At 41.8% G+C, this 14,503-nt stretch overlaps 1 long non-coding RNA gene across 2 annotated transcripts in view; it reads right to left on the bottom strand.

Annotated features, from left to right (window-relative positions):
- LOC138481330 (uncharacterized) overlaps positions 1-11,379 on the bottom strand; it is a 321,223-nt gene extending 309,844 nt beyond the window's left edge. For both annotated transcript variants that reach the window (XR_011274224.1, XR_011274223.1), the window contains exons 1-2: positions 11,273-11,379; positions 11,052-11,178 (exon numbers count right to left, since the gene is read on the bottom strand). This is a non-coding gene — a long non-coding RNA (uncharacterized lncRNA). The remainder of the gene's footprint in view (positions 1-11,051; positions 11,179-11,272) is intronic.
- Between the last annotated feature and the right edge of the window lie 3,124 nt (positions 11,380-14,503).

Below are 14,503 nucleotides of genomic sequence, written 5' to 3' on the forward strand. Positions count from 1 at the left end.
ACACTCCCTGGCATTTCAATGAGGTGTATAAAGGAGAGAGAGAGAGAGAGAGAGAGAGAGAGAGAGAGAGAGAGAGTGAGAGTGAGAGTGAGAGTGAGAGTGAGAGTGAGAGAGAGAGAGCTATGCAGAGGCAAGCTTCTGTAGCATTGATGTCCTGGAGAGGCCATGTCAAGCGGCAGAGCCAGCAGTGGATTGAGGGACGCGACGCCCCCTAGCTAGCTGGAGGCTGGATAGCGTGTACCTTCATTGAGCAAAAAGGCTCCAATCAAGGAAAGAGACACCAAGCACAAAACCATCTTCTAGGGTTGCCTGACCACTGAGGATCAATGGCGGGCCAAGCACCCAGCAAACGACGATGATAGCCAAGAGTGGAAGGGAGCCCGAGGTCCTGAGTTTCCTTCAGCAACTGCCTTTCCCACTGAGAGAGATATTGATGGGGAAGCAGACACCGCTAACTTGTTCAGGCAAGCATGGCAGGAGACTATTGATTTCCACAAATACTGGAACTGTCGCAGACGCGAGTACTCAAGAGAGTGTAACGGGTGCATGGCCGCATTTAACCTGAGTGAAAGAAAGATGAACACTGCAATTCAAGGCTGGAATAGCCGCCAAAGCACACACAAGCTTCAAGAATAAAACCAGGCACACGGCCCCACTGAACCAAAGTGAACGAGAGAAGAACATAGTGTATCTAGGCTGGAAGGGCCAAAAAGTCCTGGAGATTCGGCATACATTTTAGGGAATTAAATTCAATCTCCACTTTTGACAATTACCCTATTCCCAGAATAGACAAGCTCATTGAGAAGTGCAGATCACCCAAACACATATCCACCTTAGACCTAATCAAAGGTTATTGGCAGGTGCCCCTAAATCCCAATGATAGTGAGAAAAACACCCTTTTCCATCCCACAAGGGCTCTTTCAGTTTAAGGTACTGCCTTCTGGGTTGCATGGTGCTCCTGCCACTTTCCATCGATTGATGGATACAATCCTAAAACCATATTCTAGCTTCTCCAGAGCCTATTTAGATGACACCATTATATATAGTAAGACCTGGCCCGACACATGCATCAACTTTATGTGATCGCAAGAGCACTCAGGTGAGCAGTTTTAACAGCCAACCCCAAAATATGTCACCTGGCCCAGTTGGCTGTAAGTTATTTGGCCTATTTTGTGGGAAATGGACAGATTACACCCCAGACTGAAAAGGTTAAAGCAGTATAAACAACACCAGTACCAAAAACTAAAAGAGACATTTGTGGTTTCCTTCGGTTGACAGGCTACTACGGAAGATTTATACCAAATTATTCTACCTTGGGCACCAATCCTGCCGACAAGCTCAAGAGCTCCCATCCCTAAAAGCTTGTCTAGGAAAAGTAAAGACCAACAAAGCTTTGAAGGCCTCAAACAAATCCTATGCCAAAAGCCTGCCGGAAAGATGCATTATTTCAACCCAGAATGTATTCTTCAGACAGATGCCTCTAAGGTTGGACTAAGTAGGAGCTGTGTTGTCAGAAGGACATGATGGCTTCACACACCCATTCTTATACACAAGCTGCAAATTGTTCTGCAGAAAATAGTCATATGCCACAGTGGAACTTGCAGCCCTAGCCATCAAGTGGGCAGTCCTGAACTTATGTTATTATCTCACAGGAAGGAGGTTCTCTGTCATGAATGGCAACTCTCCCCTAACCTGGATGAGTCTGAAGAATGATCTGAATGCCCAAGTCATGATATGATTTTTTGATCTACAACAATTTTGTCTCTCGGTAGAGTATTAAAAGGGGAGAGAACAAGGCAATGCAGACATTTTAAGTTGTTTCCCACTTCCCAATGAGCCGGGAACCTCTCTGTTAACGGGAGGGGTATGTTACAAACTTGGACAATTAGTCCTTTCTTGCCATAGGGGAGCCACCCCCTTCAAGGCTATGGCGGGGGAGCCCGCAAAGCAAGACCCCCCCTAGGGGTCTTGGCAAATGGAGTCTCACTGAGAGTGACTCCCCTCTCGGGGACAAGGACTCCCATTTCACCATGGACCTCCCTATCCAAAACAATCTTTCTGCCTATATGGATGTTGGAAAGACTTTAGCTATATTTTACTGAGATCCTTCTATGTCTCCATTGGCTGAAGGTAATGCTGAACGATACCTATATGCGATGGACAAAAACAATGGGCACAATCCCTGGTGTTCCAATGATGTGTACAAGGTCAGACTCCTACGTAGAACTGTCTTCTTGGTGACGTGACGGGTGATGTGAACACTGAGATGCAGTGGTGGGCTGGGCACCCAGCAAACAACGCTGAGACCCAATAGTGGAATGGATCCTGATGTCCTGAGCTCCACTCTCACTGAGAGAGGTACCGACGGGGAAGCTGATGATGCCAACATGTATGGGTGAGCGAGGCAGAAGACTATTGGTTTCCACGAATCCTAAAACCGACGTCGGTACGAGAACTCAAGAGAGTGTAACGGATGCACAACCCATTTTCACCTGAGTGAAAGTTAGATTAACACTGCACTTCAAGGCTGCAATAGCCACCATAGCACACACAAGCTTAAAGGAAAAAACAGGCACACAGCCTAACTGAACCAAAGCGAATGAGAGAAGAACATAGTGTATCTAGGCTGGAAAAGCCAACAAGAATATCAAAGAAGGACCAATGCAAGTTCTGCACTGAGAGAGAGCCAAACGCAAGGTGAATGCTCTGCAGCACTGATACCAAAGTGCAAGACACCACAGGGATCTGTGTTACCCAAGTGTTGCCCAACTGGGCAAATGCCTTATGAGAAATTGGGTACTTGAATAGTAAGATATTTACGGCAGGTGCACGGCCCCATTTAACCTGAGTGAGAGAAATACGAACAATGCAATACAAGGTTGGAATAGCCACCAAAGTTACGAGAACTCAAGGGAGTGAAAGAGGTGCACGTCCCCACTAAACCTGAGTGAAAGTAATACAAGCACTGCAATTCAAGGCTGGAATAGCCACAAAGCACACACACGCTTAAGGGAAGCTAATGGGCACAGAGCCACAAAGAACCAAAGTGAACGGAGAAGAACATTGTGTATCAAGGCTGGGATAGCCAACAAGAGTATCAGAGAAGGACAGATTCAAGTCCTACACTGAGAGAGGGTGAAAGAAAGGTGAATGCTCTCCCGCATGGATAGCAAAGTGCAAGCCACCATGGCAAGCTGTCTTACCCAAGTGGGCAGGCGCCTTAAGAGAAATGGTGTACTTAAAAAGTAAAATATGTATTACTTTGGGAAGTCCCAACACTACGAAGTTGAGAAGGAAGGAACTGTCTTTTTCACGTAATCCTGGAGGGATTCAAACATTTAAAAATCAGAGGATAGTTGTTACTTTAATGAAGGGGAGAGTGAAATCCATATAGAAAATAATCATAATTTTATACAAAGAACTTGAGACAAAGATTGGCCAGCCAGAAGCTCATACTGAGGCTGTTTTGCCAGCCTCCCTTTTTCCTTTTAGGTAGGTATTTTTCAAAAGTGGTAGGGCCAGTTAGTTGATTAGAATTCGGACAAAAGACGTTTGATGTTGGAATCAACGTGTACACTTAGCTTTAGTTTGTTAGGTAGGGTACTTCGGTCATAGCGATAGGACAAGTTAGGAGTTTTCCATTATTTTAAATAAAATCATTTTTAACATGTCATTATGTTGTCTGACTCCTTTTGGTTCACCACGGTTTCCTTTCCTGAATACTATATTACAAGATTCAGATTTGCGAGGATACAACATGGAAGCACAGTTTACTTTTGCAATCTTGTGTAATTGTTCTTTTCATCTCTAGAGCCCTACATGCATGTCAAAATACACACTGTTAGATATCGACAATGGGCCTCATTATGAGGTCGTGGTGCAGGAAAAATGCAGCAGTAATTCCATTACCGCCAGTTTTCCTGCAACAGCCAATTTATCATTTTTGGCAGCTTTACCGTCGGCGATATTACTGTGTGGTAAATCTGCTGATTTTTGGAGGAAAAGTGTAGGATTCACCTCCATCTTGTTGCTGAAGGTAAATGCTCCACTTTCCTGCTGAAAATTGGCAGACTTACCATGCAGTAATACCGCTGGCAGTAAATCTCCCAAAAATCCCCACAGAGTCCTTTGGACTTCAAACATGAGGAATTTCCACCATTTATAATCCCATGGTAACTCCACAGGACCAGGTGGTGGTAAAGGTAATTCCCTTTGGTGGTATTTCAGCAGACTTCCCACAGAAATACCACCTCTAATGAGGCCCTTTTGCTGCAAAGTTTGATAGTAAGGCTTCATTAAAGCGAGCTCAAAGAGATCCCATGGGGAGGTGTTTTGGGCGGGGAGGGGCAGTAACTGGGTGGGGATGACCATAGGGGTTAGAGAGTCATTGGGCAGTCAATGGGTGGGCATATGACCCCACAACACCTACAGGCTGTGTGTCATTCCTCCCTATTTGTACTCTTATGCAATAGTTTCAGCTTATATGTTTATGAAGTGACACCTTATAGGCCAAACTAAAACACTGGGTCATGCCTTGTACAGGGGTGCTTTTTGAAATGTTTTTATCTAGTTATTTGTTTTTTATGTTTGTTTTTTAAACTTGTTTTATTTTTGACTGGCTTTTTGCTTTTTGGTTTGACTTTTGCTGTGAGCTAGCAACTTTCATTATTTTCAAAGCTGAGTGCCCAAACAGTCCCTCTGTGGCTAAGGCATTCATTTTAAGGAGCTTACCCCTTTCTGGTAGTGAACCTTTAGTGAGTGAGATTTCCATCCATTACATACAGAGCTTGGCCTGGTGTTACTTGTTGACACGTGTCTTACAAATGTGTACACCTTATATGCATTAGAATGACAATTCTACACAAGTACAATGGTTAAAGAGATTGGAGAAAGAAAAAAAGAAAAGAAAAGGAACCAATTTGTGATTCTTTTGGGATATAAGTCAAAAGCAAATCTCAAAGAGTAAATTAGTTGTAGAATAAGTAAACTAGTCCTCACTGGTGAGAAAATGTTGTATGCGCATCTTTCTTGGGGGTGCTACGTTTAGCATGTGAAACCTAACACTCTTTTAGAAATGAACTCTTTTAAATTAGTACCCAACGAGGATCAATCAGAATGTAACAAACATTCTGATTGGCCCTTGCCAGGGCTTTACCCTAACAGGAATCCCTCAGCTGGGATTCCTTTCCTTTGTTTCTGGCAGGGGCGTGGCAGCCCCTCAGCCAATGAGGATGCCCAAAATGGGGCAATCCCTGCTCCGAGCCTCCACACGGAGGCTGCCATCTTCCCCCGTCAGGATTTCAGGTATGTATTTTCTTTCTTCCCCCAGCCCTCCCCTGCAAACAATCCCCTCCCCACCCTCCCAACCCCACTTACCTTCTTGTTTCTCCTTTTCTAGGAGCTAACGCGCTGGGAACACTTCTGTCCCCACCGCGTCCGTTCCCGATGGCTGCCATTGAAAGGGAAAACAGACTCCGTTTTCCCTTTCTTGACAGCCATTTTTTGAATTTTTGTTTTTCTGTTCCGGAACGCTGAAGCGTTTTGGAACAGAAAAAATGCTATTGGTATCCCAGTCTTGCTCGGGCCTATAACTATGGGCCCCGGGGCATTACCTGACTCGATAATGCCCCCGCGGCTCGGGGCTGATTGCTTAATTAATCTGTCAATTGTTTCAATGATGAGAAGGAAGCAAGAGTATTCACTGTCATGTCCAAGTCTCAGTAAAGGACATTCTGGAAAGCATAGAGTGAGAATATATCGCCATGCTGGAATTGTGTAGTGAACTGCAGACCCTAAGATATAACTGATCTAAAGAGCTCTTGTAGAGGTTTAGGAATCAAAACATATGCCAGCAAGTCAAGGCAGATGAAGCTATGGCAATGATATATGCACTGGAAAGAAATCTCACTCAGATCAATGGCCACCAGCAACACAGTGTATGCTTCTTCAAATTAATTGCTTGATCACACGTCAACTGTTTTTGAACCCATCCATGAAATTATACGTGTGAGCACTAAAATTGTTGTTTACCTATCTGTTCTAATATTAAGTGTCCCACCACCATTCCCTTAATAAACAAAATATGTAGAATCATTTGCATCAGCACCTGCACTTGTTTTTTTGAAACATGCAACATGGCATCTTATTGCATTAAGTGAAAGAAGCAAGAAGTGAAAACCGTGTTTGCTACAAAGGACACAATAAGTAATGCATTTGATTCTATCTCCCAGAAAAATGAAACTCTAGGAGACATTTTTCATGAAATGGCAGACTAAAAAAGAAAGTACCACACTGTGGGAAATGTATTCCCTTAAACAGTAGCTTGACTTGCAGGATTCATGTCGACTGTTCAATGTAGGCAGACATTTTATAATGATGCAAGCAATGGATAGAAATTACTCTCAAATAGATGCTCACAAGCAAAAACGATGACACTACTTGAAATGAATTCCTTTGTCACACTTTAACTGTTTGTGAACTTAGCTCTAAACGTATATTTATCCAAACAATGAACAAGTACTTATTTTCATTCATTGGCAATAACATAAAATGAACCACCTTTACACCTCTACCTCACAGTTGGCTGCATGCAGTCCATACACCAGCTTTTAATCAGATTTTTGTGTCAAGAATACAGATGTTTTACCTCCATGACACATTCTTTCGTCTATCCTTGTATAGATCTTAAAGACTGATAATGGAATATCTGGCAATTCGCAATTTCCACTCACACACAACATCGGTGAGGACAATAAGTAAAACATAACTCGTGCATTGAATTATGGGTTTCAAATCAAAGCTACAGGCTTTTGCAATATAACGTTTTAGGCACGTATCGTCCATTATATCTGTTGTAAGAATTTATTTTTAAATGTTTTTATTGGCATTTATAAGTATACAGAAAAACTGTTGAGCAACTGCTTTGGATTGCATCATCTAATGCATATATTGTGTGCCAATTAAACTGCAGTAAAACAATAACAAATAAACAAACATAATAACAACATTGACTGTCCCACCATTTACTAGCACCTCGTGTTCCATGTTTCTAGGTTAGGGGCCCAGGTCCGAAGCCAGTTCTCTGCGTTGACCCACTCAGGGCAGTGACATAGTGACGCATATGGGAATAATGGACTGATCTCTGCGCTCTGTTCCCTTTTTCCCTTTTGGCGTCCAAGGGGGTTAGATTCAAGGAGATTTATAGTTCATCGAAAAAATCATGTCTCTCAGGAGGGCCCTCCAATCCTCTAGTGTGTTGCTCGCGTCGTCGCCTCCCCGGCTGTTCCCCTCCTCCCAAGCTCTAGTTTCGGCCATGGTCCACCTCTCCATCTCCTTAATCCAGGGCTCATATCTGGGGCCTGCTGGCGATTTCCAGGCCATGGCAATCGTCCTCTTAGTTAACATACAAGCCATGTCCATAAGCTTTGCCAGGTTTCTGATTTTACTCAGCCTCGGGTAAGTGCCCAATAGGCACTCCTTGGGTGTCCATTCATATGTCTCCAGCCCAGCATTCCTGCAGGTTTGTTCAGCGGCCTGCCAGAGTTTCTGAGATTTGGGACAAGCCCAGAACATGTGGATCATGTCCGCCAGGTCGGAGGAGCACCAAGGACATTTTGGGTCGGCTGTGTTCTTAAACGTGGATATCCTGTGTGGGGTCATATAAGTTCTGTAGAGTACGTTCAGTTGAATCAGTCTGAACCTGGCATTCCTAGATACCTCCTTTGGGTATGCCAGGGGTCTCAACCATTCGCCCTCTGTGATTTCAGTCCCCAAGTCGGTCTCCCATTTCTCTTTCAGCCGTGCACTCCTTGGGTTGGGCCTGTTGTTTATTTGGGTGTATAGCCGTGATGTTGGCTTCCAGCCGTCGCCGAGGTCGTATATTTCCCGCAAAAGGGGGTGTGTCTCTGGCTCTTCAGGCCATTTGTCCCAATTCTCCTTGGCTACATGCTTCACTTTTTGGTACCAAAGGAATTGGCCTGGTGGAAGTCCGTCCCTTTCTTGCAGTGATTCAAAGTCCCTGAAGAGTCCCTCGCAGAACATGTCTCCCCATGTGTAGAGGCCATAACTCTCCCAGCACCTCAGTGTTGATAGATCACTGGGGGTTTTGCAAACGTCCGCCAGCATGGGGATATCGGGTGCATATGAGTGTTGTAGTCCGACTATGGATCTAACCCTGTTCCATACTTGTCTCCCCACATCTAGTATCATGGGTGGGTTGGATAGCCCAACTCGTGTGTTCCATATTAACTCTATATCTGTTCTAAGAAGAGGTGTTTTTTAGAGTCCTAGAACTCCTGCTGAAGACGTACATTTAACCTGAGTCAGGTGGTTGGCCATCCAATGTTCATATGTTGTGTGTCATCAGGGATTATTTCTCTAAGAGTTGCCTCAAAGATACTGTGGTAATGGTGAAACATGAGGTATTTTGAATGTGTCCTATTAAATCAACCTAATTATCTAATTATGTGTTTGAATTACAAGGAATATTTTCCATATGTGGTACATAGAAAGTACTGCATCGGGTAAACAACCCATATGTACCCTGTGCAGGGCTTCTCTATTTCCCCATGCAGTATACATCTCATTTAATCCAATTCAATATTAGGAGGTATTTTAACAAGTGGTATTTATAGTACCTTGAGCATTGTAGAAGTAGTAATTAAAGTACCCTTTTACCTTTACCACCATAATCATAATGAGTCCCTAAAATAAGTCTGAGAATATTGCAATAAGTGGGGGGGATATGATGACCTGATGATTCACAGTAGAGTTTCCTTGTGGGTTGACAACCGCACTTTAATAAGATTTGGTTAGTCCAGTAGCGCAATATAAATAACTCAATCAATCAATCTAAGGATGAACAATTTCCTGACTGAAAATGTAAATAGGTGAATATATTATAGCACACATTTTTGTGTAAGGCATTTTTAATTAAACTCTTTCATATCTGAGTTAAAAAAAAGAATTCCTTCCTTCATCTGATCTCTGCTCCTCATCACTGTCATCCAAGTCAGAAACTGACAATTGGAGAATTCAAGATTAGTGAATTGCTTTGAATCCTGTGATGGTTATTCAGAAACAGACGACAGACAGCATAGCAAATGTCAAATAATGTTCATCATGGTTAGGATTTCAACATTTGTAACTGACAGACTTGTCTTGCTGCACGAACATCACATCCGAAGTTGACCTGAGGAGCAGGGCGCTGAAGATATTTAATTATCAGGCCGGGAGGATAGCTCAGGGGAGCCAGGATGACAGCTTAGGGGCAATGTTTTTCTCTTGGAAGCAAGACAACCAGAGAAACACAGGTTTGAATACCGGTCCTGCTCTTAGAGACTGGTCTCCGGTATTAAGTGCAATATAAAAGATTAATTAATTATCATGCAGCTTACTGTTTGTGCCTACTCCATTTTCCCATGTCTCTTTATCAATAGTGCAACATCTATAGCCGCTTGTACATTCTCTGAAATATACTACGTGACCATATCCTCTTTTGTATTTCTTGATATTACCATTAATCCCATTTGCTTTGAAGTTGTCCTCACTCCAGATTTGGGAAAGCCTTTCCAAATAGGATGTAGTGTTTTTCTTTTTAGGAGCGATGGGATTTACTAAAGCTCTTACCCTGGTGCTGTTTAATGAAGCTTCATGGTCATTTATCAGTTACTGGTTACTACAAAAAATAAAAACATCTATATCCCGTGTGTTTCAGAATAGGTTATTGAAACAAGAAATTCAAATGTGGCTAAACTGCGCTAAAGTCAGTTATATTATGATAATAATGGTACAGAACAGTTTTTATTCCGGTTGAAAACTCATTGCTAATCTCATTGTACTTTTTTACACCAACCCTTTTGCATGGGTACTCAAATTATACTGTCCTAATCAAATTGTACTTTCTTGCATCAACTTCATTACATGGGTTTTCATCCTGTATCTTATATCACAAAATAGAGGTTTAACTTGACTGAACCCTTTTATGATTCAAATCCAATTGCATGGGTTTTTAACCTGAATGGAATTCGGTGTACCTGATGGAATACCAATTCTCAGATTAATATGATTTAATCATCAATTAAATACTTTCTTTCTTACACTGAAGCAAGAAGTTTGAAGACTGTTAATTACCATTATTTTCAGTATACGACTGACTTTCGTGCGTTTGACCCACACTGGAATCTCTTCTTACACTATGTTTTTTTATTTGTTATTGCATATCTGCTGCCTCTATAGACAGTGGTGGTGCTCAGTGGCGTTTTAGGCTTTCTGCTTCCCTAGGCCCAACTAAGTTCATGCGCCGCCCGCCCCAACCTTACTCCACCTCTGTCAGAAATAATGAGATGGAACATATATATATAATAACATCAGACAGAACAGACTTAATCTTAGATATATGAAATCACCCACGTGACTTCTGAAAGCCACAACTAGGTACAAAACAGGGTCTTTTCGAAAATTACAAAAAATGTTGTATCAAAGTATCTTGTGTGTCAGCCTGTCACTGTCCAGGCTTTTAATACAGTAATCCTCATCCTGTACTGCGGCAACTAGTTTTGGCAACACTTTACAATATGGTCCACCTTCCTCAGGATGAACAAATTAAAGTACCTGGACAAAAAGATAGAGAACTGTCCAATGATTCAACTGAGAATCATAGTATGCGTCTAACAACATAGTTTGAAAATGCTACCTCCCAAAATAAGTGTCCAAAACAATCCCAAATAAACTGTCATTATCTCGATTCACCATGGAACAACACCTCAAATACATATATAAAAAATACAAAAAGACATACTGGGTATCCATGAGCACAACAGAATATACACAAATGCTGGCAAACCAAATCAAGACAAATATCTCATGTATCTGCACTCACATTTATGCAATGGGTTGTAGAGGCCCCCCTTGTCTTCGGGATAGATCTGACTAAAGCCTCAAATTCCCTCAATGCAATGGGGTGTAATTAAATACATAAAGACATACAGCCATGTATAATGTAGTCTACGAGCCTGCGGTCGTGAGTAAAAAAATAAATTGGAGACACTTACTCACTGTTTCGACCTGCAGCGCCCCCGTGGGGAGTGGAGTCCTCAGCTATTCAGGAAGAGTGGACGAGAGCAGTGAGCCGATTTCAGCAAAGTTGTTGAATGCACCAAAACAATGCTGAAAATAAACCTGCAAAGTATAATCACCGGCTGCTGATAATAACTACAAAACATTACCAATGCAGGGGATAAGGGGCTCGATGAACAATTTGAGCGGCACTTACTGAGAAAAGGTAATGGGCTCCTCAGTTTCTAGTTGGTGTGTGCCTCTTATAGTCCCGACACAGAAGTCTTCTCGGGTTAGCAGGTATAAAACCTCTCTCTATATAGATTTCTGCATGGAAATAGTGTTCACACATACATGAGCATGTCGAATACAAAAAAAATAACAAAGTCAAATGTATATATAGACATGCAAATTATACTGTGTATACAAATTATTCATGAATAGAGATAATGTTAATGCATGTATCCATAACATATACTCCCTAACTGTAAAATAAATAGATTCTGCACCTTTACCAGATTCCGACCCTTCAACAGACTCTGTCCGCTTTGGTCAAACTACACCCCTTTACCCCGATTTTGTCCCACGTTTTGTCTCCATAACACCAAGGACGTTTTCAAAGGCCATAGAGATTAGAAAGTTATTGCTTCGACTTTATAAATTCAAGCCTTTTTATCTTCTATTTTATGTTAGTTGAAAGAGTATTTTCCAATCCCTGCTGCCCAAGGTTTAGAGTAGGCAGTTTGTTCTACAGTTGAGTGCATTAGAGGTACTTGTTGAGGCCAATTTTCTACTTTTGGTTAGGCCAGAAAACAATCTTTTAGATGAAGAGATCAGGTCATAATTTGTCTGCCAACTGGACATATGTGATGGAAGGGTTGAACGAGGATTTGTGGTTTCAATGCTAATATTTGGTTTCTCTCGGGCTGCTTGCAGTCACCCCACAAGAAGCTCCTAGACTGGTCTGTAATATGTTTGTTTCGGCAACATAAGATCCCTTCTACATGCAGTCTTGTCAAATGTTAAAGTTTACACATTAAATATATGCAAGTGTTACAGGCACATCTTATAAACATGTTGAATACAAATAATTCAACCGTCTTCTAATGGTTACTGCTCTGGTGTTAGCAGGAGGCAATATGGAAATGAGGAAAGTTACCATCAGCTGCAGCTCATGTACCACTGATTCCTTGGGTTGGAACACAATTAAAGGATGGCAAATTCACAAACCACATTTTTAAACTCTGTCTTGGCATTACCACCTCAGTAGAGTAAAGACAGTTGGAGAAGGTCCTTAGAATCTTTGACTGTGCATTCTCATAGTGTAGTAATGGATAAGGGCGAAACTGAACATTGATGGGTGGGAAGCAACAGCGTTCTACATAAGTGGGCAGTGCAGGCAGCTTTTATAGCAAATGATGTGGCACATACTGTTTACGTCATTTCTCTTTGTGCCATTGATCAAAGTACCAAACACTACGCGAGTAAAACTAAGTAATGGGTTTGGCCTTCATTGCACACCATAGCCTTTGCTGGTGTGGTTAAGGCTATGTGCCTTGCCAGCTTGCGTTTCTGGTAATTTTAAATATTTGTTAACGCTTTAGAGATGGTTGGACTGTACAATACATATGACCATTTTGAGATGTCTGGGTTATATAGATTTCTTGCTGTTGTTTGAGGTTCTGTTTCACACTAAAAGTGCAACCTTGTATTTAAAATCTAATGAATGTAAAAGTTATTTGTAAATGTGCTTGTTATGCAGTGTGTGGCATACATTGCAGGTAGTTCTCCTTGTAGTGCTGAGCATGCAGCTGAATGTCAAACCCTGCAGGGGTGCCATAAGCCTTATTAGCACTGGACAGCTCGTGTGAACGAGGCTGAACTGATATCACTACGGCACACAACAGACTTTTCTTTATTGATGCACTTGCACATTTAAATGTACTCTTTGCCATTTTAACTCTGTATGATTTCTTTATACTTGCACCTTTTGTTAGGCTACAGACCTCCGAAATGTGGGGTCAGACAGGGTCTGTACTGCTTGCTTCTGAACATCATTTTACTGCCCACCTGCCGTATCTCTCTGCTTGACTTAAGCATGGGCATGTGTTTAACATTGTAAACTGATGCATCATTTTTAATCTTTACTTTTCTGGAGGGCAAACCCTCATGTTTGCAATGGTTTAAAGAATGCATGACATGTTTATTTCAACATACATTGATTACTTAACACAGTGTGTGTTGATTAGAAAGAACTCTACTTTTAATGGGGAGTTGCACCAATAAAACCAATGCGATTCTAACTCTTTTGCATATTAAAGAGCATTTTGGACATAAGAATGACACATTTATCATATATGTCTGTGTGAGTTGTATGACTGAACCACTAAATACCTAATGCACACTGGGTATGGTACACATTCCTTTTTCTTTTTTTTTTTTAAATAAACAAATGTCATCCTAACAATAAAGCTTTTGTAAACATTATGCATATATACAAGTGTGGCCATGACTGCTAATAGATCAAAATCGCGTATGCATTGTTGTGACTCAGCCAAACACTGAGCAACAAAACTAACTTTAAATTAAAAAAAGTACAAAAAAAGTACAACACTGAAAATAAACTGGTAAAAAATACCGCTCCTGTGGCAAACTGCCACCCTAGGGTACAAGGTAACAATGTCCCCATGAAAAGAGTCGTCAGTTTGGCGACTTTTTAAAAACTATGCACCCTCCAGGCTATCAAACACTTTCCCCAAATATTCTAGGACTCGAGGTAATAATATATAATTATACCCCACCTAGAATATTTGGGGAAATAATTTTGGTAGCCAGGGAAAAGTCACCAGAACCTGACGACTTTATCACGGCGACATTATGACATGCAAGCTACCCTAGGACATGGTTTAGTTGCCCTTAGTGTAAATACATCTCTAATGGTGGTACTGGCATGGAAAGTGGCAAGTGCAGCCTCTTCATCTCACATGCCAAATTTCAGTTCAGGATCCACGTCTTGTATCTTCCCGTACCATCCTCCAAAAAGCACACGAAAAATAGATATTTAACATTTGCAGCACAGCTTTAGGATTGTGGCACACATTAACTCTTCTGATGCAAGAATGATTGATTTGAGTTTAGGATGTGTTCCTAGGTGCTGTAAAATGCTGTTGAACAAGAGACTCAGAGTTTCAAAAATCTTGTCTATGTTGTTATTGTTGTGTATCTGGTATCTAGTAGCACATGAACCAGAGGGTTTATATTACTGACGGCAATGCTGTTAGTGGGGAAAGACTGTGTAGCAGGGGTGTTGCTAGGTCTGGAAAAGATCTGGGGCTAGGCTAATGTCGGGACTGCTGGCACAAGGCCTAACTAGCCTTTTGGTTGTAGCCCCTGAGCTTCTTTGCAGGCTACACCCAAAAGACCCAATACTATAGCCCTCTAAGCCCCA

Source organism: Ambystoma mexicanum, chromosome 5p (genome assembly GCF_040938575.1).
Source record: "Ambystoma mexicanum isolate Mex_15411 chromosome 5p, UKY_AmexF1_1, whole genome shotgun sequence".
In the NCBI taxonomy this organism is placed as follows: Eukaryota; Metazoa; Chordata; class Amphibia; order Caudata; family Ambystomatidae; genus Ambystoma; species Ambystoma mexicanum.